Source organism: Narcine bancroftii, chromosome 1, assembly GCF_036971445.1.
Source record: "Narcine bancroftii isolate sNarBan1 chromosome 1, sNarBan1.hap1, whole genome shotgun sequence".
Taxonomy (NCBI): Eukaryota; Metazoa; Chordata; class Chondrichthyes; order Torpediniformes; family Narcinidae; genus Narcine; species Narcine bancroftii.
In genome coordinates, this window is record NC_091469.1 from 411,081,123 (window position 1) to 411,104,780 (window position 23,658).

Consider the following 23,658-nt stretch of genomic DNA (forward strand, 5'->3'; position numbering starts at 1 on the left):
ATCCCCTGGTCCTATTGGAATGCATCCCAGGATTCTGGAAGGAATGGTGGAAGTTGTAGTCTAGCATTGCAATAAAGCAATTAAACATACCTGAGTAATCACAATTACCTGTGAAGCCATATGTCCCAACCATTATGGTGTCCTGAAATGAGGGGACTATGCAAAAAAGTGCTGTAAATTTCTACTGTACATGGTCAAACCAAAATGTATACAAATAACCTTGTGAATTGTTTGAGTACAAATTTAAAACTTTAGAGCACAAGAAGTAAATAAAGGGAAAAAAATGTATTTGTACCAAATATTATGGAGGACACTGTATGTTTGCAGATGACACTAATCTGAGTGGAAAAGTAAATTGTGCAGAAGATGGGGAGTGTCTGCAAAGATAGATAGATAGTTTAGGTGAGTGGACAAGAGTCTGGAAGATGGTGTACAATGTTGGTAAATGCGAGGTCATCTACTTTGGAAGGCAAAATACAAGACAAGATTATTATTTAAAATGGAAAGATTACATTGTGCTATTGTACAGAGGGACTTGGGAATGCTTGGGTTTGCAGGTGCAATAGATAATCAAGAAGGCAAATGGAACGTTGGCCTTCTTTGCTAACATTTTGTCTCTCATTTGAGGCAGAGTGGTGCTGTGATGTGTATATGCCCTTCATACTATTAATGCACATGGATCTTCTGAACTGCGGAGAACAACATTTTGACCCATTATCACAGGTTCTTCTGGTAATCCTGGTGTGATGAAAAATGAGCATCGTTTATTAATAGTTCTTTTTGTGGTAAAACAAGATTTATAGTCACGGAGTGACTACCTGTTGGATCAAGTAACTCCAAAAACAATTGCCAATGCCTTTTTTCCAATTTGAACATCATTCATTTCATTCTTTGTCATCATGTGAGAAGAGAACACCATTAATCACATGAGACCATAGTCACTACAGGTACACGATCATTTATCCGGAACCCTTGGAGGACAGTGTGTTCCAAATTGCAGATTTTTCTGGATTTCAGAAAGCCAACCCTAATTGTGCCGTATCCACCCCCACCCCCTTCCAGTCGCCCGGCCGCCTCTCCCAACTGCGGTCCCTTGGCTGCCCGGCAGTCTCCTCCGACCATTGGTCCCTCAGCCACCCGGCACCTCACCCAACTGCGGTCCCTCAGCCATCTCCCCCGACCACGGTCCCTCGGCTGCCTCCCCCCAACTGCTGGTCCCTTGGCCAGATCCCCCAACCGCCGGTCCCCACTTGCTGGATTTTGGAGCTTTCCAGATTTTAGATGTCTGGATAAAGGATCATGTACCTGTAATGTGGTTGATGACTGCTCCAATACCATACTTTAAGGCATCACATGAAAGTATTTACCATCATTGTTTATCAGAAATGTTTCATGCCTGAAGCACATTGTGCACTTGGCAACCACCTCTTGTTCCTCCTCATTCCAATGACTCCATTAATTCTTTTTCAATGGAGAGATATTGGCTAGTTTTGATCAGAGCCTGAAATAATACTGTAACATGCCAAGGACAGACACAAGTTCCATAAAATTCTCTGGCTGTCAGGCATTCAACACTGTACAAAATCCTTGCAAGTTCAATGATAATTAAACCAAACTATGGGAACTTTCTTTAGAGTAAAGATGCTCCCTTTATTTCTATTTTCGATTGTGTTTATTGAGTCTTTGGAAAACCATTTTGAACACTCAAGTTTTCCTGAATGGCTTTATCTACTGTCTTGAAAAGAACTTGGGAATGATTTCAATTCATTTTGTATGTGATTACAAGCACCTTCTGAGTCCTTGCTATCAGATAACATGGCCTGCCTCGTCTGTTTGCAACGGTGAAATAGTGGGACAAAGATGCTGTAGGCACTGTGGTGATCTCACAGGTCCAATGACCCAGTTTTATACTATTTCCAGATTCTGTCTGTGTGGAGTTTGTATGTTTTAATCTGTGGATTCAAAACAAGCACTGATAATTAAGTAATTTTAGCTGTTTTTCACATGTTCAATCTTTAAATCTTCAGCCTACATTTTAGACTTGCTTCATTTCCTCTTTGTGATCAGAATCAGAATCAGAATTTATTGTCATGAACATGTTATCAAATTCAGTTTTTTGCAGCAGTATCACAGTGCAAACATTTATATAAATTTATTTTTAAAAAGTGCAAGAAAAAGAAAAAAACAAAGAAAGGCAGCATCTTGGTTTATTGATTATTCATGAATCTAAGGGCAGCGGGGAAGAAGCTGTCCTTGTGCTGCTGAGTACTTGTCTTCATCCTCCTGTATCTTTTTCCCAATGGTAGCAGAGCGGACAGTGCATGGCCAGGGTGGTGGGGGTCTGTGAGGAAAGAGGCTGCTCCCTGAAGAAACTGCCTCTTGTAGATATCCTCAATGAAATGAAGTCTGACGCCCGTGATGTTGCAGGCCGAGTTAACAACCTTCTGGAGTTTTATTCCTGTCCTGAGCATTGGCACCTCTATACCAGACAGTGATGCAATGAGCCAGAATGCTCTCCATGGTACCTGTAGAAATTTTTGTGTGCCTTTGGTGAGATACCGAATCTCCTCAAACCCTTCACAAAGTATAACTGCTGGTGAGTCTTCTTCATGATTGATTTTCCATGGAGGCTCCAGGACAGGTCTTCAGATACGTTGACACCCAGGAATTTGAAATTCTTGACCCTCTCCACTGCTGACCCCTTGTTGAGGACTGGTTCGTGTTCTCCTGATTTCCTTCTGTAGACCACCATCAGTTCCTTGGTTTTGCTAATGTTGAGTGCAAGGTTGTTATTGTGATACCACTCAACTAGCTCGTGATTTTTTTTCTAGCTAATTCATTTGATGCAGCTATCTTGTTTCTGTCATCTGTATCTTATGTTATTCCTGAAACCATAGAAAGATGGGCTGTTGGGAATAGAACTGAGGAAGGACTTAAACCAATGTGTTGACAAGGCAGCTCATTTGTTGACTCCTCTGAATGCTTGCCATTGTGGATAATTCTCAAATGACTTCAAATATTTATGTATACTACAGTACAGATATCCTTAGTTATAATGGGGTAATTAGAGAAATACATAGAAATAACAGCACAAAGCAGGGCAATTGAGTGAGCCTCCTTTCAGCCTACTGTAGTGGAGACTGTCAGCAATCCTGGCTATGCTTATCTCTTTCATGTACCTTGTTGCTTTTTCTTAAATGTGTCAACAGAAATCCTTTTGGACGTAGTACCTGCCAGGGATCAGTGACTATTGTTCTGGAGAATGACTGGAAGAATGCAATGTCACCTGGCTGAAGCTAGAGAATCCTCGAAGTGATGTCCTAAAGTTAGTTAGACAGGTCCTGCATTGAGTTAAAATTGGCATTTGTCTTTTAATATCCAGTTTGTCAACTCCACCTGAAGCTGTCTCTGTTTGCCTGCACTTTAGGCCTTTCTGGAAATATTTAACAACAGTATGTTGACACAGAGAGAGATCAGAGAAATGAAGCAGTGTCATTATATTCTGTGAAATTGCAGTGTGGGACTATTTTCAATGTGATGGCTGGTGAAATTATACTGGATTGATCCTTTGATCTTCCGATTCCGGATGCATGGTATCAGAAGATCAACTCAATAATTGGGAGTAAACCTTAAACAAGCGTAGCAAATCAGATAACATTGTATTCATAGGAGCACAAAGGAGATATATTATTACATATTTATGACATGGGCATGCTGATATACCAGACTACAAAAATCAAATCTGATAATGTATCCATTTAAAATGAAAAAAAATCAGATAGTTCCAACAACAGGGATCTACTGTCATGTGACTCTTTGTTGGCTGGATTATTGAAACTTAGGAGACAGGAATGTTTTCCTGCAAACTATTAATTTCCTCTTATATTTTCCCTTTGTGCATTCTTCGGAGTCCATACCTTGGCTTTGGTTGATTTGAAATTGTCTGGCTTCTACCTCAGTTCCACATCCCTTGGTGGGATTGCTTTTGCTGCAACACACATGAGACGTAAGGCATTGTGTTTGGTGTACGGTGTTCTTCCTCTATGGAAGGGGGCACCATGACCTTCTCATCGAAAGTGGCCTTGAGCACCTGTGTCCTGTGCTGGTTATACTACATTCAGTGGCAGTCTTCACAGCAGAGCCAAAGAAGTGTAGGTTCAGTTTCTTAAAGTTAGCCTTCACCTTCTCTTTCAAGAATATTCTCTATTGCATCAGTAATTTGAGTCAGAAAGCCCCAGACCTCCTGAGGATGCTGAAAAGAACATAACATTTATAAAAGAGAAGGCCAATCAGCCCATCATGCCAGCTCCACATCTCAATAAGATCATAATTGACCTTTTACCTCACTATCAATTTCCTGTACTAATCCCATTTTCCTTGATTTCCCTAACATCTGAAAATATATTAATCTTTGTCTTGAGTATCCCGAGGATGCACAATGCTCTTGGCAAAAAGTTCCAAAGATTCTAAAGATTTGTCCATCCCTCTCCTGAGTAGCTAACTCCCCCCCCCTTTTTTTTGAGACTTTGACACCTGGTTCTAGGAACTACAGAGCTTACAGACTGGACAATTTCAGAATGACAGAAGCTGGAATATATACATTTTTAAATTACTTAGCTAAGAATAAGATATATATTGATTTAAAGACAATTTAACAAACATTGGAGGAAGCCCAAGGATAAACCAGCCTAAGATGAGTTCCAGTCTTTTTTAGAGTAGGAGAAACCTGGATCCCAGGCAAACCAGAAGATCTGATCATGGAAGAAAAACTGGGTGTGATTTCCAGATAAACATTCATTCCTCTCAATGTTCTTTTTAAGCTTCTAATGTGCCAAGCATTTATGTAGAATTTGTCTATGGGTTTCTTGGCTGATTTTTAAATGGATTGCTATAAATTATCATGGGTGCTACCAAGTTGATTTATAATTTGCATAGAAAGTTTACAGATACTACCTGAAAAAGCCAAACAAGTTATATTTGGATTTATCTGACATTATTTATTTTCATATTATTAATAATACAAACTTGTGTAATCTGTAACTTTTAGTAAACAAGAGTATAATTGGTACAAGGGATTGGGCTATATATAAAATATATGGAAATGTGAAACTACTACAGCTCTTTCAAGAAGCCAACAGAGGCCATAATGGATTAAATGGTTTCTTTCTGCACTGTGTAGCTATGATTTAATGTACTCTGGCATTTAATAATGTTAGTAAGACAAATTGGCATTGGAAAATTATTCTCTGAATTCAGCATATTGGTGATATTAATAATCACAACAAGTTTCTTTGTTGTTTGACTCAGAACGCTGCATATACAGGTAAAGTCAAAATTATTGCAAATGAGGTAAAAATGCAATGTTTATGTTTTTCACCAAAAATATTGAATAAGGTGAAAATAGTAATTGCACAAATGGTCTCCCTTCACATTTCACATGGCGATGAAACCCTGATTGGGTGTAAAGCATTGCCTGATTGTTAATATTCCTGTTTGTACTGCCATTCAAGATGAATATCACTCCTAATAAATGCAAAGATTCTCACGAGATTGAAAATAATACTTTGCATTGCTAATTAGGGAGGGTGCAAGGAGATTGATGAGGTGCAAACCTTAATCTCTTATTCCTGAAAAATAATGTTGCTTTACGTAAAGTATAGCATTAAATATTATAACTATAATGATCAGCAGAGAGTTTGGATGCAACTTTTTGTCAAAAACTTGTGCCATATCTGTGCATTAATGAAGAGAAAAGAGTTGGTGAAATGCCTCTGGCTGTTCTGTCATGCATAAAATGTGAAATCCCTTCCAAGTTATGACCTAGTAAACAGCTGTGTTAATTAAAGAAAGAGAATGGCATATCTTCAGGAAGTTATACAATGTAATATTTATTGAAGCTTGGCTTGTTTTAGAGCACAGATGTTAGGGATAGAGCTAATAATCCATAAGTCTCTATGAAAAGATTTTGGAACTGTGGTTTCCAGCATTGTCAATGGATGAAGCTGTAACTGCTTGATAATTGACAAAGAGAACAACCATTAAAAATAGAGGAATCTTCAGAAGACCGTTCTTCGGATGGTTTCACGACTAAAAGAGTGGCCTAAAATTTTGTTCAAAATACTATACAGCATCACTTTGGTACAGTTTATAATTCTGTGAGATTAAGCAGAGCAAGGGAAGAATTGATTGAATACTATACAAAAATGGAACTGATTTTAACAAGTACATGGGTTCCACAATCTTAAAAATTACAGCTGATACAAAAAAATAGGAAGTTTTGAAAGGTAAGATATAAAGTATTTTTGGAAGGCATTTCCAACATCTGACACAACAAGCTTATTTATTCTGAGGGTGCCAGAGTTTGCACATTGGACCTGGATGAAGGAAAAGGAAATGATCTGGATCAATGAAAGTCCATTAGAAAAATAAGTGATATTGTAAATGCAATTAAATAAATAATAGACACATTGAATTAAAAATTAGTTCCAGTTTTTAATTTCGAGGAAAAGAACAGCATCCCAATTCACCGATGATCTCATTAAATGACCGAATAGGTTCGATCACCTAAATAGCCTACACTTGCCATTATGTTTGTAAATAGGCTATTGCCTTCATAGTATTGTATCAGCTAGAGGTAGAACTCTTGTTTCTGAGTCAGAAAACTGATGTACAAATAACAATCAAAAAGCTTGAGCTACAAATATGGACTGATATTACGGTGCAGTACTGAAGGACTGCTGGAGGTGATGTCCTTTGGATCAGGTGACAAACCTAGATTCTCTGTTGAATGTAAAAGATCCAATGTGATGGTCTTGAAGAAAGGTAGGGAAGTTTTCACAAAAATCAAAATCAATACTATTTACCTAAAACATTTTGTCACTGAAATAATCAGGCAGTAATATTTGAAAATTGATTATTTAGATGTAAAACACTTTGAAATAATTGTGAAAGCTAGTACAGAAATTTCTAAAAGTTCATGTACATAAAACAGATCTCTGTTTCACTCTCTACAAATGCTGCCTGATCTCCAACGTTTTGAATTTATTTTGTTTTTTATTATCTATAATTCTTTTTTGCTTGTCAACCTTTTCATTAGCTTGTTAATTCTTTTCATAAAAGCTGAATTAAAAATCAGTCAGCATCACCCTGTAAATATGTTCCCCTCCTTGCAATTTATTCTCCTCCCATTTCCTATGGATTGCTCATAAATTTGTTAAGGTATCACTCAAACATTTGAAATGGATAAGTATCACGGCCAAAGGACCAGACCAATAAACCATCAAAGCATGACGTTATGAATGATGGTAATTGAGAAAATGGTTAGGAATAAGAAACCCAGGTAAGGCTGCAAGTCTGAAATTGGAACTTTTTCCAACATGTTTCAAAACTTGCTTAAGTGGATATTCTGATTATTGAGTATTATTTAGTATTGATCATGTTTGTTGGTTGCATGGAGCAGGCCACTTTTCCAGTGTTGTGCATGAACCAAATCAGGTGGTTTGGCGTTACGCTGAAAGATATGCATCCCTTAAGGAATGTGTGGCCACAAACATCAACACATTAATCTATAACAAAGCAGCAATATTAAGGAAACTTGAAATATTTCATGCATACCTTCAAACAGAGCTATAGGATTTGCAGCATCTTTCTCAACTACCAATATTTCTACAGCACATATCTGGCTATTCTTCCTGAGTATAAAATGTCTGCTGGTTTTTCTACTTTAAAACAGAGAATGCTCTTCAGAAACTACATCACTGTGCTCTAAGTTGTTAAAATATTAAATAGATATAAGCTCTTTTTTACAAGAAAAGATGAAAATAAACTTTAGCTTATCTTTTCATTTAAAGTACAGATTATCAGATAATAAAATTTGCCGATGATAATGGTACAAACGATCTGCAGAGAAAGCATGTTTGTTCCTTGTAAATGGATCTAGAAGCCATAACCTGGGTTAACTCAGGAAATGTTGCTGCTTAGTTTTGCAGAGGAACTTCATTATCTGAGGTATTAAATAATTTAGAAAATATAAAGCATCACCTTTCCTTAAATGCTGTGATGATTTGCTATTGACCACCGACTAATTGGGTCTCAGGTCAGATCAATTCATGTAAACATTCACATCCAGTGGAAGGAGTGGAGGGGCCAAAATTGCTCCATCCTTCAAACTTAAGGTAATGCTGCAGTCTCCCGACTGTTGCTATGGATTCAGCTAAAAATGTAAAACTACTAGATGGATTAAACTTCTAGGCACAGATCGCTTGGGAGCAAGTGGTAAAGTAGAAGAGCGCATGGGTTAGGATACACTTGAAAGAATTAAATCAAGCAAAAATGCAAATGTGTTGTTCCAATATAATCAAAGTTCAGTTGCCTAAAAGCATATTTCCTTCAATAAAGGTATGTTACCTTATTAACATATGCAATTCATTTACGGAGGCAGATGTCAGCAGAGTTAACTTTAACATTAGATCCTGGGAATTCCTAAAACCTGTGAATGAATATAAGATAGTTACTGAAATTTGAATAAATACATCAGTTAATTCTCAGAATTCTCAGCCCTCTTCCTTTGTACTATATGATAAGTGTTTGGTCACCAAACATTTCCTGAGAGATTACATTTTGCACATTAGGGGATTTCAAAATGCCTTCAGAGCTGTTAATGCTTTGGATGCCTTAAACTGAACGACAAGGGAATAGCAATATCATCTAGGTACTCTCAGCAGCTCATACCTGCTACTGGAAGATATCTGTAGCCTTCTGATATTTTTCAGGGCTCTGCAAAGCATATCTAGGATCTCCCAAACAAAGGGCTTTAAACACGTCTGACAAGTGATCAATGGATCCAGCTCTACCACTGTTCAAGTTCATTTATTATGTTCTGACTGTAATGGACAACTGGACAAAATAGCAGTTCTCAGGACCACAGGGCATGCATGCACGCACACACACGGACACACAAGAAATTACTCATACAGCACAGATATCACAGACATTAATAAAAATATATTATAGTATATATGAATATTTTGGAACAACTTAGTCAATGTTATTGATAAAAGACCCAAGGTTACCTATCTAAACGTTTGCCTGTCTGGATGGCTTCTCTTGAGGAAAGAAATTTTTCATTGTACACACACCAATTGTATCAACCAGGGGGATTTAGGTAGTACAAGGGCTTTCCCAGTGACTTCATCCACAGTGCATGCCTGGGGACACACAATATTTTTTAAATGTAATTAAATTTAAATTTAGGCATATAGCCTGGTAACAGGCCATATCGACCCACATATCCATGTGAAGTGCCAGTTGATAAAGTAGACAAAGACGATATAGTCAAACAATAATCATGGCTTTTATTAGCAGAAACTCATGGTACAATAATGAAAGACATTATTTTGCATACACAGTTATATCCAAGGGGAGTGTCTTTAACAGTAAAGATAATGCACAGCCAATGTTAGCACAGCAAGGCTCGCCAGAGGGGAGACTGGCAGCTTCACCCCCGGCAAAAGAAGGAAAGACTGAAGCAATAAACATGGATACCATGTTTGGCCTTGAGATACCCAAAATACACCAGTATCTAGCAAGCAATCAAAATATAATGAGATATTTTATGAATATGTCAGCCTATCAGGTTGTTTACAAATTCTGGTGTTTCGTCTCAAAACAGATGGCTCATTAGCAACTTTGGGAACTGGTACAGTTCCTGGATGTGATAGTATAGATTCTATCACCAATGTGTATATGTGCAGATTGTAGTGTAGGATGACTGTGATTGGCTGAGAGTGTAGCCACACCCACTGGCAGGTCATAAAGGATTGCGCCTAGCCTGACCAGGTCATTCTGAACTGGTCGACCTACATGTGATACGCTCCAGTCTTTTAGTTAATAAAAGCCTTGGTTTGGATCAACAAATCTTGGGTTCTTTTGATGCGCTCTACACTGAGTCTGTAGTGTGGGAAGGACTGGCTTCTGGACCCACTCCAGAATCACCAGTGTGAGGCAGTGGAGCCTCAGCATGGCCATCTGAAAGCTTACTAGGGGTCACAGGCTGGGGGGGCGGTGAGTCCAACCTCTCTGGCTCAATCTGAGTAGGGGTGCGAGGAAGGGGCAAACCAGGCGAGGCCAGATCTCTTAGGGGTACAGTGTCAGTACTCCCGTCTGGGAATTTAACATTAACATAGTTGGGGTTAGTATGCAGTAGCTCACACATGTCAAACTCTGGCCCACGGGCCAAATTTGGCCCGCGATATAATTATATTTGGCCCGCAAGATCATTTCAAAAATGTATTAGAGGTGGCCCGCCCTGCAGCGAGAGCCGATGTTGTTTTTTGGTAATCTCACCCCCACCATCCTCCCCCTTCATTGCACATCCTTCCCCATTGTAACACGAGAAATTGTAACACGAGAAGTCTGTCGATGTCATCAGCCGGCAAGCCAGTTGGAAGGATCCCCGCACACCAGTCACTTCTCCCACCTGTCGAGCGGTGCGGCGGATGGGCGAGCGCCTGTGAATGCCTGTCGGCGCGACGGGCATGGCAGGCTGCGCACGGCACCCGGGCAGCGTGAGCCCCACACGACTAGCACCCGACTGCCCTTCCACAGTGCGAGCACACTTCTCCCGGTCGCCACGGCCTTCAGCATTTGCACCCGCACGGACCCCAGGGATGGCTGGTTCGGCCCTGCACGTGAAGAGAGAGATGGTGGCTGTCCGCAAAGGCTGATCGGCAGCGCGCTGGGCCTGAGTGGGTGGGTAAGCAGGGGTGGGCAGAGGGTGTAGGTGAGGAGTAATGGGCAGGGGAAGTTATGGCGGTGCGAGGGGCAGTTAGAGGGAGGGATGGGTAGAAGGAGGGGTGGATAGGGAAGAGGTAAAAGGGGAGGGGCAGGGTGAGTAGGGGAGGGGTGATTAGAGGGTGAGAGACGGGTAGAGGGAGGAACAGGTTGAGGGGAGAGGCAGTAGAGGGGCGTGTATAGAATGGGGTGGGTAGAGGCAGAGCGAGTGGAGTGAGGGGTGAGTAGAGGTTGGGTAAAGGACTGGTTAGGTACAAGGATGGTGGGTTGAGGGTGAATAAAGGCCTAGAGCCTGAGGAGTGAGCAGGAAATGCTGAGTCCTGATGCAGGCCAAAATGGACACAGCCTGTGAATGCTAACTACATCTCCACAGGGACCAATTATGTTTCCCTCAGGTCAAGCAAAGGGTGAACTTGAGCTACCTACTCCTGACCTGTAACATTATCCTCCTAAAGTTATATCCTAAAGTTTAACATTACATATGTTGAAAGAAGAGAAAACATGCAGATGTTGTTGAAAATTTTCAATAAATATTTAGTTCGGCCCTCGACTTAGTCCAAGTTTTTAATTTTGGCCCTCCGTGAATTTGGGTTTGACACCCCTGCAGTAGCTGAACTGGTTGGACTAGGGAGTCTGTTTTACGCGCCCGAGCATGGCTCTTCAGCAGCACGGTTCCGGGCTCAGATAAACAGGCTGGCCAGTCCATCACAGTTCCTGATTTCCTAGGAAAGGCAAACATACGTTCATGAGGTGTTTGATTTGTTGCAGTATACTATAATGACCGAATAGAATGTAGTGCCTTAGGCAGCACTCCTGCCACCGGGTAACAGGGTAACCATCTGTTTTTAAAGCAATACTAACAGTCTTCCAGATTGTAGCATTAGCCCTTTCAACCTGCCCATTGTCCTGCAGGTTGTAGCTCATGGTACGGCTGGTGGCAATCCCCTTCCGTAGCAGGGCTTGCCGCAGTTCAGCGCTCATGAATGCTGAGCCCCTATCGGTATGAATGTAATTGGGAAAACCAAAAATGCTGAAAATTCTGTCAAGTGACTTAATGACAGACGCGGATGAAACATCAGGGCAGGGTATCGCAAAGGGAAACCTGGAATATTCGTCAATTACAGTAAGGAAATATACATTTTTGTTGTTGGAAGGTAATGGCCCTTTAAAATCTAAGCTAATCCTCTCAAAAGGTCGTGTTGCCTTGATGGTAGTGGCCTCTGGAGCTTTGAAGTATTGTGGTTTGCATTCTGCACAAACAGGACAGCTTTTAGTCAGTTTCCTGACTTCTTCCAGAGTGTAAGGAAGGTTGTTAGCCCTTATGTAGTGGAAGAATCTTGTGACTCCCGGGTGGCACAGTCTGCTATGGATCTCTTTTAGCCCCTCCAGTTGAGCACCAGCAGCGGCCTGGTCTGTAGTTGATCTCATAATTATAAGTTGAGAGTTCTATTTGCCAGCGTGCCATCTTATCGTTCTTGATTTTACTTTTGTGTTTAGTACTGAACATGTAGGCTACAGATGTCTGATCAGTGACAAGAGTAAATTTTCTGCCATCTAGAAAGTGTCTCCAGTAGCGAACAGCTTCAATAATAGCCTGGGCTTCTTTTTCAATGGCAGGATGTTTAAGTTCAGGTCCACGTAACGAGCAGGAGAAGAATGCCACAGGCCTGCCCTTTTGATTAAGGGTTCCTGCCAAGGCACAATCTGAGGCATCAGTTTCCACTTGGAATGGGACATCCTCGACAATGGACGAGAGTGCAGCTTTGGCAATATCAGCTTTAATTCTCTCGAAAGCCTTCAAGGCCATTGGAGAGAGAGGGAAAGATTTTGTGTCAAACAGAGGGCGTGCCTTCGTGGTGTGGTCCTGAACCCATTTGTAGTAGTAGGAAAAGAATCCCATACACTTTTTAAGGGTTTTTGCTGAGTTTGGGGTTGGTAACTTCTTAAGGTCGGGGCAGATTTCGTCCTTGTGGACAATGTAGCCCAGAACGGGTAGCTCTGTCGCGTTGAACACACATTTGCCCTCGTTAAATGCAAGGTTGAGTTCTTTAGCTGTTACTAAAAATTTCTTTAAGTTGTTGTCGTGCTCAGCCTGTGTTTTCCCACAGATAGTGACATTATCCAGATAGGGAAACGTACCCTGTAACTCATATGTCCTAACAATCTTATCCATTTCCCTCTGAAACACGGACACACCATTAGTGACTCCCAAAGGTACCATTTTAAACTGGTATAAGCCCCCCATCAGCCTCAAAGGCTGTATAGGGTCGTTCCTTATTTTTAATGGGGATTTGGTGGTAAGCTGCTTTGAGGTAAATAGTGGAGTACACTTTGTATGGCGCTATCTGATTAATCATTTCATTGATGCGTGGCAGGCATCCTGGTTAGTGTAATGGTTGATTGTCTAGCTGTAGTCAATAACCAGTCATTTCTTAGTGAGATTTTTCACAACTACCACCTGGGCTCACCATGGACTCTTACTGGGTTCAATTACTCCCTCTTTAAGCAATCTCTGGGTATCGGCTTTGATAAACTCATGATCCTCTTTGCTGTAAAAACGGATCTTGTTGGCAATCGGCTGACACTCGGGGGATAAATCACTGAAAAGGGAGGGAGCTTTGATCTTTATGTGGACAGACTGCAGTAACTAGCGCATGGAATGGTAAGTGTGGGTAGTCGAAATTTAACATCACACTGTTCATCTGAGATTGAATATCTAACCCCAGTACCACAAGGGCGCACAGCTCCGTCATAATAAAGAGCCACACCTCAGCCAGGCAATGTCCCTGCAAATTTAAAGTAACTTTACACTTGTCCCATACAGTTTTTGTAAGTTCACTACAAGCCATCGATATCTTTTGGTTCACTGGATATCTCTGCAAATTTAAGGCTTCGTTGACTCTCTCGTGGATGTAGCTGTCAGCATTCCCTGAGTCTATTAGACAATCAAGAGTCTCACCATTCACCTCCCCCTTCATAGTCGACCGTTCCAGTCCGTAACATTCCCCAAGCTTTGGAGTCAATTGATCTATCACAGGGGATCTCACCTCCCCGTCACTTGAAGTCGATTCAGCCTGCTCATCTGAAGATTCCCCCTTTTCACAGTTGTCATCCATTCCTGCAGCTCCAGGACGCATTTTCTTGGTGCTTCTCTTCTTCTTATCAGCCGAGTTTCCCACAATAGCTACAGGTAGCAAATCGAGCCAGGCACTTCTGTCTAGGGTGCCAGCTCTTATCACAGAAGTAGCATTTTTCAGGAGTTTGCCTTTTTCTTTCCTTTGGGGTTCCAGCACTCCTGGGTGTTTCCTTTTTGGTTTCTAGCATTTCACTGGACCACATGACACTTCTTAGTGTTTTGGCTAGAGTGACTGCCCGGACGTAGGTTAAGGGCTCCGTCTCCAGCAGCCTCTGTCGTATGTAACTAGAGTCAATCCCAATGACTAAAGCATCCAGCTTCAAGGCATTGCGGTGTTGTTGCACATTGACTGCCCTGACATCACATTCATTTGCCAGTGAGTCGAGAGCCAGTGCATAGGCAGCATCACTTTCCCCGGGTTTCTGGCGTCTAGTCAGCAACTGGTGTCGAGCAAGCACCACATTCCGTGGCCCTGCATAGTAAGCAGTCAGACGTTCCCGGGCTATAGCCAGAGTGGTAGCTCCTTGTGTTACAGTGAAAGGGACCTCACCCAGCAGAGAGTTCAGGTGGCCCCACTGTATCGCCTCATCGACCACATTGTTTCGAGCCATGTAGTAATCGAAACAAGCAATCCAGCGGTTGAAAAATTCTCTGGCCCTTGGGGCAGACTGGTCGATTATCAGCCTCTCTGGCTTGAGCGCTGCATCCATTTCTGCTAATAAAATTGAAGTGCCAGTTGATGAAGTAGACAAAGATGATGTGGTCAAACAATAATCATGGCTTTTATTAGCAGAAACTCATGGTACATTAATGAAAGACAATAGGTGCACATACAGTTATACCCAAGGGGAGTGTCCTTAACAGTAGAGATAATGCACAGCCAATGTTAGTTCAGCAAGACTCACTCGTGGGGAGACAGGCAGCTTGGCAGACATTCACCACACCGTGCCACCCAATTTACATCCCCGTTTTGTTTTGAATGGTGGGAGGAAAACCGGAACCCCCAGAAACAACGCAGATCTGGGGAGCAAGTTCAAACTCCTTATAGACAATGCGGGATTTGAACCCTGGTCCTGATGGCTGGCGCTGTAAAGACATTTCACTAATTGCTTACCCCAACTGTGTCACTCCATACGATGAGGACCAACATCTTCGTATTAGCAGATCATAAAAGATTGTACCATGCAATATAACTGAATGATAAAATCTTCATTTTCATATGTACTATTTTCTTCCATGGAGTGATTAAGGTAAGAAACTGGAAGGTATAGAAAAAAATGATAACTAACATTTAAAACCAAATTTTGATGATGGTGGAATCGAGTAGTCTTTAATATTTAGTTAGCTACTTTAATTTGTAGATGGCACAGTTAGTGTGGGTGGTTAGTATACACTATACACTTTCAGGATGCCTTGTAAAATGGGATTAACTTGGAAATTTGCCCGGTTAGTGCCCCACTCACAAGGCAGCGACCCAGTCAGCGGGCTCCAAAACCAACCGGGTCCCTGCCCTACCTTGGAGGTAGTCAGGGAACCCAGTTAAACTTACCTAGGTCATGTCCACTGGCGGCTTGAAAACAAAAATGGCCAACCCAGGGAAACCCCTGCTGAAGTGTCTGCCATGATCAGGGGGAGATAGGAGGTGCTGCCATGGGGAGGGGAGCCACAATTTGGGGGGAATGAGGTTGCTGACATGGGGGGAGGTCGCTGCCACAGGCAGGTGATGCCACGATCAACGGGGCAGGGGGGTGCTAGTATCGGCGGGGGCAGAGGGGTCGGCTGCCGCGGGGGTGGGGGGAGCGTGATTGACAGTGGGAGGGAGACTGACAGCCGGTGGGGGGGGGCTGACTGAGCTGGCAGGGGGGGGTAACGGGGCGACTGACCAATGATAGTTTGTGTGACGTGTCATTGTGTCATCGCCGTGACGGGATCCCCCTTAAATCACCAGGTGGGTGATTTAATAGGTTGATCCCCCTGCAGTTTAAAAGGTGCTGGAAGCACGTTTGCCTCAGTAATTTCACCTGGGTCCCAGGAGGGGGACCCAGGTGCTGCAGCTTAAAAGAGCTGCTATTACAGCAACAGTGATCCAGGTTCAATTCTGGCGCAGTCAGTAAGGAGTTTGTACATTCTCCCGGTGTTTGCGTAGACTTCCTCCAAGTACTCAAAGACCTATGGTATTAGTAGGTTCATTTGTCACAGGGTTGTATTTGGGCAGGCACAGGCTTGTGGGCCAGAATGGCCTGTTACTGTGGTGTATCTCTAGATTTTAAAAAAATGGTGAAAAGTTTCATAAACAGGATTTTTATTTCTTATAAGTGTCACTTAGCTGGACATCAATTTCTGTGTGCAATATAAGAGTGCACATTTGAAAGGTTCATTTACCATTTACTGGAAACCTATTAAAAATCAGACAATGTATCCACCGATTTCTGTGTTGACCTAGCAACAAAATGAATCTAAACCTTCTTCTGAATGAAACTTGTCCAAGGTTCACACCAGCTGCTGTGGCCAAACATGGAGATTAAGCATCTGCTGCTTCATTCTGCAGACTGTTGTCAAAAAAAAGAAACGAAAAAAAAAACCAGACAAAAAGGGTGGTGAGACACTTCCCCGATTAACTTCTGAAATACAGAGATTAAATGTAATTCTCAGTCCATTTCTGCATTTTAACCAGTATAACTTCTTACTTTAATTTACAATGCTTTTTTAAAGCATTTTCTGAATGAATTTACTTGGGCGTCAGAAGTGTTCTCTGCTGGTGATAACCCTTTATAGTTTATTTTAAATTTAGAGATACAGCACAGCAAGAGGCTCTTCTTGCCCACGAGCCCATCCTGCCCAAATTCACCCACGTGACTAATTAACCTACTAAACTCATATGTCTTTTGGTCTTGTCTCTAGTTGAAATTATGTTGGTTTAAAATCCATTCCAGAGACTTAAGACAAAGTGGCACCAGGGCATTTTGTTTTTGGTAGAGAGAACCATGGAATTGAATAGTTAATGAGCATAGAAATAGACTCTTCAGCACCATCTGTTGTAATTCCATTTTCCATTACTCAGCCCATAGTCTTCGAAATCATAATGTTTCATGGGCAATTAATGCTTCTTGGAGTACCTGCTTTCAACTATCCCCTCAGTCAGTGTGTCCCAGCATCCAACACACTGTGTTATCGAGACTTTTGCTCAGGGAGAAAGATTTTTCCTCTCCATCATATCCATCCATGCCCCTCAATTTTGTGTGCCTCAGCTAAATTCCTCATTGTTTTAAAGGAAAATAAATCCAGATGATCCATTCTTTCCTCATGGCTCCAATGCTTTATCTCAGGCAATATTGTGACGAATCTCCTCTGCACTCTCTTCAATGCAAGCGAATTATACAGTTATTAGTGTACACAGTTCTTCAGCTTTGACCTAACTAATGTTTTTTAAAATGGTATTATAATATCTCTTATATTCTATGTCATAAATAATCAAAGCAAATATCCCATCACTGTCCTATCACTGTCTGCCTCCTCTCACCAAGTCCATTTCAATTTGCTAAATTGCCCTACAGACTATGAGCTCATCTTTTGACCTGAAGTACTAATTATGTTTCTCTTTCTACCCTGATGCTTGACAGCTGACTCTTTCCAGCATTTTCTGTTTTTACTTTCAATAAAGAAAATGACCTTAGCAAAAACCCATAAATGTCCATGTTCTTACTTTTCTGGGCTATTTCTATAACTGAGAAACTTTGCAATAAACGAGAAGATGATGCAGTTTTCAGAAAAATATACTGTTAGTGCATTTCTACAGTATATTGAAACTGAAGGTGAAAATTTACAGTTAAAAACAACTTTTAAGGGCCTTAAGAGCAAAGTGTTTCATCTAATTCTAAATTGGTTGGGTCTAAATCAACAGGATGTTTATGAATGATGGTTGTCTTCTGACACCAAAAGGATAACAGAGCAGCACAAGCACTGAAGCATACAAGTATTCGTACTTGAAAACAAGTAACAATCGCAAACATCATGGAACCCAGATATTCAATCCATTAATATTGGTAGTCCTTCAATTCGAATAAGACATATTGTTGTGCACTTCATCTGTGGACATGAAGGTGACTGTAGTCCCACTTTGGAAGTGCAGAGGCTAACACAATGAGGGCACTGGGAGTCCGTCGGTGTGACGCCGTTCACAGTTTTCCATCAGTTTTTAGCAGCGCCTGTCTTCAAAACTGGTGTAGGATTCATAGCACTGGCCTCACCAGTGGTTCTGTTAGCAGCCACAGCTTCTAGTTCTCTTGGCTGGACATCACAGTAGCGTAAGGTTTCCTTTACAGTGTCTTTATAGTGCTTGCATGGACGACCCTGAGATCTCCTTCCGGTCTCCAATTCACCATAGAGCAGCTGTTGAGGCATTTGGTGGTCATCCATTCTGATGATGTGTCACACCCACTGCATCTGGGCTCTGATGATCAACGACTCAATGCTGGTGAACTTCGCATGACCCAAGACCTCCAGGTTGGAGACACTGACTTGCCAATGGATGCCAAGGATGGGATGGAGAGCGCTCATGTGGAATTTCTCCAGTTGTTTGATGTGACATTGGTACAGAGTCCAGGTCTCACATCCATATAGGAAAGAAGGTATGACCGCAGATATGTTGACTTACAGCTTTTTAGAGATGCGGATGTTGTACTCAGCCTCTCCAGAGCCTGGCTGGCCTTCCTGATCCTGGAGTCAATTTCTTTGTCCATAGACCCATCACTTGAGATAATGGTCCCCAAGTATTTGAAGGTGTTTACATTTGTCAGCTGGATGTCGTCAACAGTGATTTTTGGTTCTATGGTGTTGGTATTTGGCACAGACTGATGGACTACTTCAGTTCTGTTCAGATTGATGGCCAGGCCAAAGAGCGTGGCAGCATGTGAGCATTATGTCAATCATTAACTGTAGATAACTGTGATCGACAGTTAATGTTGAACAAATTCACAGACATTGCCAGGCTCCTTAGCCTGATGTTCAATCACGAATAATGACTATTAATTTGGCAGAAGCTAATTATGCAACACCATTTGTATTCATATAAATCCATTTTTCTTAAAGTCTAAATTGGTTTTGAAAATTAAGAGTAACTCAGATTTTCAAAAGGTCGCCTTTTCTCACTTTGGTGAACAGGTCTGTTTGATAATCTGCCAATAAACTGCAAAAGATGACTTGCATTTATATTGCGTTCTTCTGCTGGAGAGTAAGTAAAATGAGGACAATCTGCAAAACAAAATCTTTTTGCACATTGAAACACAGAACAAAATGTTTGTTAAATGCTAGTTTAATGGAAATTTGTTATTTTTGTACAGAATGCTGCACTAAAATATTTTTCATACTTCTGAACAAAAGAAAGGCTGGAAAACTAAACTAGTGTGCAAAAATGTTTAATTTCAACTGATTAAGCTTGCTATGGATGCACTTAGTGATTTTTTTTGTAGGGCTTTATATTTCTGTTTTTGCATTCTCCATTAGACTCTTTTTTAAAATAAATATAATTTTTACTTTTTTATTGTAATGTCGTAAGATGGTTATAATATGTATGTTTGCTCTATGACGCTGCCACAAAACACCGAATTTCAGGACTTGTTCATGTCAATGAATTCTGATTCTGCTGCCGCTGATGTAGGTCCATATTAAGGTGGGGGAGATTGAGGGCAGGAAAAAAAAATCAAAAAATATACTTTATTCACAATAAATGATATACATTACAGGAGAAAAGAAAACATGTTCAAGATTTTAACATTCATTGTTTCAATCATATTGGGTAAATTATTTACAAATAGGAAAAAAATGTTACATAGCACCAATCATCTCGTCAATGTACATTTTAGATTTTACATTCTTCTTCTTAATACTCTGTTACCATCCCTGTGTCCCTACCATGGCATCTTGTTGTTTCTCTTCCCTCCACCCCCATTGGTTGCGGGGTTTCCCCTCAGTGTCAGTCCCTCAGTGCCCGGTAATGGGAGGAATTTAGACTGTGCTCCTTTTTTTGAACTAACATACAAACTTTATTCAAAACTGCAACATTACAAGACCCAAAACACACACATGGCTACAAGTAAAAAACAACATGTGGAAAAAACCCATGAGAAGCAGTAATCACGATGGCCTGTCTGTTACACAGTACTTCACATCAAATTAAAACACAATTTTCATCATCAACCATACACATGATCCCTTGGGGAGCACTCCATTCCCAGAACTTGGCCACCGTCCCCACAGCCCTGGGTGTAACCCCAAAAGAATGGCAGGCAGTTGGCTTGCCCTACACCTTCAATCGCCCGCCACATCAACCCATGAATAGCCAGTTTTGTCAACCCAACAGCAAACCCCCAAGGAGATCAACCAAACGCCTGATGCCACCTTTGCACCAGATGACCATAGATCAGGATCATGGGGCTGAAGTGCAACCAGAATTTGTGGAGCAGCCCCTTCAGGATGCAAAGAGGGCCTGCAACCTCACACACTCCACAAAGATGTAGTACACCGTCTTCTCCCAGCCGCAGAAGTGACAGGCGGCCGTGGTGTTGGTGAATTGACTCAGGAAATGGTTACACGGTATTGCTTGGTGCAAGACTCTCCACTCAGGTCTGTGATGTAAAGGATGAGGACTCCTGCATACAGAGACCTCACCTGGGGACCCCCCTCATTTTTCTGAGCATGTCCAGATCATTGATGAGGGCGAAGAAGTGAAAATTGCACAGGAGCAGCCCATATAGGAAACACTGGCGCATCCCGGAATGGCACAGCATGAATCACTATAGACAGCTCATGTTATGCTGGACCAGCTCCTGCATAACCCGTTGGGCTTTGGGTCAAACAAGCACACCCAGCTGATTGGGGCTCAGCACAGTTGGAATTGCTCCACCCCTCGGAACCCCCCCCCCCCCCACCCCATAGCTATGGGACATGGTTCACCCTCTCCGTCATACACCATGTCCCTGACCTACATTGAACTGTGCTCCTTCCCCACAGTGTCCTCGCGTTGGCTCAGTGTGTCCTTCAGCATGTACTCCTGCAGCCTGGGATGCACCAGTCAGCAGCATTCCCAGACTGACATCTCCATGTGCTGAAAGACCAACATGTTTTGGGCTGACCAAAGAGTGACCTTCACTGAGTTGATGTTCTTCCAGCAGTTCTGGATGTCAGTCTCAGAGTGTGTTCCCAGGAACAGTCCATAAATCAGAGAGTCTCCTGTCAGGCTGCTTCTGGAGATGAACCGTGACAAAGACCCCTGCATCCCTCTCCACACACTCTCTGCGAATCTACATTTGGCAAAGAGGTGGGCGACTATCTCCATTCCACTACAGCTGCCTCAAGGGTGATGTTCCAGTTGTACAAGACGGATCTCACTGGGAGGGCTTCTCTCACTGCCAGCAAGGCCAAATCCTGGTGCTTGTTTGAGAGTCCTGGCAAAGAGGAATTTCACCAGATAACCTGGACAGTCTGCTCAGGGGGACCATTCCACAGGATCCATCGAGTCCTCCTCTCCCAGTTTCTGTAGCACGTTCCATGTTGACCTCTGCCTGTTGGCCTTGTGGTCGAAGATGTTGTCCTGGAAAAACTTTTCCATGAAGGATAGATAGTGCGGGAAAGTCCAGCTTACTGGGACATTGTGAGGCAATGGGGCCAGGCCTATCCTTAGCAACACCCGGGACAGGAAGAACCTCAGCACATAGTGGCACTTGGTGCCCTCGCAATTTGGTTCCATGCACCACTTGATGCAACCACACATGAAGATGGTCATCAGGATGAGTCCCACATTGGGTATGCCCTTGCTCCCATTTTCTGGGATTTGTACATGGCACTCCTTTGGACCCTATCCATTTTGGAATCCCAAATTAATCAGAACACTGGTCTGATAATTGCTAGGGTGGAGGTGCGGGGGATTAGCCACACCTGCACTATGTACAGCAGCACCAAGAGCACCTCACACCTGATGACCAAGTTCTTTCTTGTAATTGAGAAGCAGTGCTGCGCTCACTGTCCCAATTTTTGCTGGACCTTTGCAATCTGCTCCAACCAATTCTTGTTGGGCGGCTAAACTTCTCCAAACCAGATCTCCAGCACCTTCAGATAGTCAGATCTGACTGTGAAGGGGATGGTGGACTTGTTGGGCCAGTTCCCAAAGAGCATTGCCTCACTCTTCCTTTGATTTACCCTGACCCCTGATGCAGATTCAAATCAGTCTCCAGACCGATCGTGTATCTGATCGGAAAATGGCGACATCATCCATATACAGGGAGGCCTGACCTGAGTTCCTCCACTGCCTGGCAGCATTACTCTTATGCCCTTGTCCTTCCTGATGGATATGGCAAAGGGCTCTATGCAGTACACAAATAAGGCAACCTTGCTTAACTCTAGACTTGATGGTGAAGCTATCTGTTTCCCACCATTTATTTGGACTGAACTACAGATGTCTGTGTTGATCATCCGCCCCACCCCCACCCCCATTCTGCATGTAGCCGATGGTGTCCCTGAGCAGCACGAAGCTGTTAGAGATCTTCCTGCCCAGAACCATCCAGGTCTGGTCTGCATGTATCACCTATCCCAGAACAGACTTGACTCAATTGGCCATGGACTTGGACAAGATTTTGTAGTCCACATTTAGGAAAAAAATGAGTCTCCAATTCCTGATATCATGTCCTTCTTCGTGAAGTCCGATATGCTTCCTGCCAGAAGCATCGCATTGTATACTTCCAGAAGGTCCCACAGAGCTATAGACAACTCAACCGGTAGGCCATTGCTTCCGGGAGTCAGTAGAATGGATGAAGTCCTTCAGCTACCCTAAAGTAATTGGTTGATCAAGACATTCCTCGTTCTGTCACCTAAGACCTCTGTGTAGAGGACAGAAAGTTTTGGGAGGCCATTCTGTCTGTAGTCTTCATGTCATGCATGCTGTCATAAAAGGATCTGCCTATCCTCTGAATCCCGTCTGTGAGGATATGACTGAGTCATCCTCTTTCTTAAGGCTTTGGATCACAGAGTTCCCTCAGTGAACCTTTGGGAAGAAGAAACGTAAGCAAGTCTCATCTTGCTCCACAGTGCGGACTCTGAATCATAAGATGATCTTGGAGGACTCCGAGGTAAATAGCAAGGCTTACCATCTCCATCAGAAGTCTGAAGGAGCTGTCTAGTGTGCTGTTGGCTCTACCAGATTGACCAGCTGCATCTATGATGCAGTTGAAGTCACCAACCAGAACAAGCAGCCTGAGTGTCTCCAGAAGCAGAGGGAGCTGCTGGAAGACAGTTAATCTCTTGCTCCCCATGGGTGTGGCTGGAGTAGGGTGTTACGGTACTTCAAGTTCACCACAAGGAGATACCTCCCCCCCAACACCTCTTTAACCTCGGTGATTGTAAAGTTGCTGCCCTCCTTCCTACCACCCACAGCAAGATTCCCAGACCGGAAGCATGACAATCTTTCCCACGCCGACCACACAGACAATCCATGGGGCTACCATCACGACCACCTCTGATAGTTTTGAAAATGTGGCAAAGTGCCCTCCTGTAAGAAAATAATTTCAGCTTTGACTTTACCAAAGTATTGTTAATGTTAATTCATCACGTAGTTTGTTTAGCACTGCACATACTTAGAGTTGAAAATTTAAAGATTATTTTGGTTCATAAGAGTCCACAGTTGGTAATCTTTATAGTTCAGTCAATCTCCATCAGCCTGAGCCTACATGGCCACTGCTTTG

The 23,658-nt window shown here is 42.4% G+C and overlaps 1 long non-coding RNA gene across 1 annotated transcript in view; it reads right to left on the minus strand.

Moving 5' to 3' along the window:
* Positions 1-5,886: 5,886 nt before the first annotated feature.
* The window catches only part of LOC138753278 (uncharacterized), a 71,099-nt gene continuing 53,327 nt past the window's right edge, over positions 5,887-23,658 (minus strand). Inside the window, exons 2-4 of the long non-coding RNA XR_011351071.1 lie at positions 8,407-8,488; positions 7,615-7,718; positions 5,887-6,374 (exon numbers count right to left, since the gene is read on the minus strand). This is a non-coding gene — a long non-coding RNA (uncharacterized lncRNA). The remainder of the gene's footprint in view (positions 6,375-7,614; positions 7,719-8,406; positions 8,489-23,658) is intronic.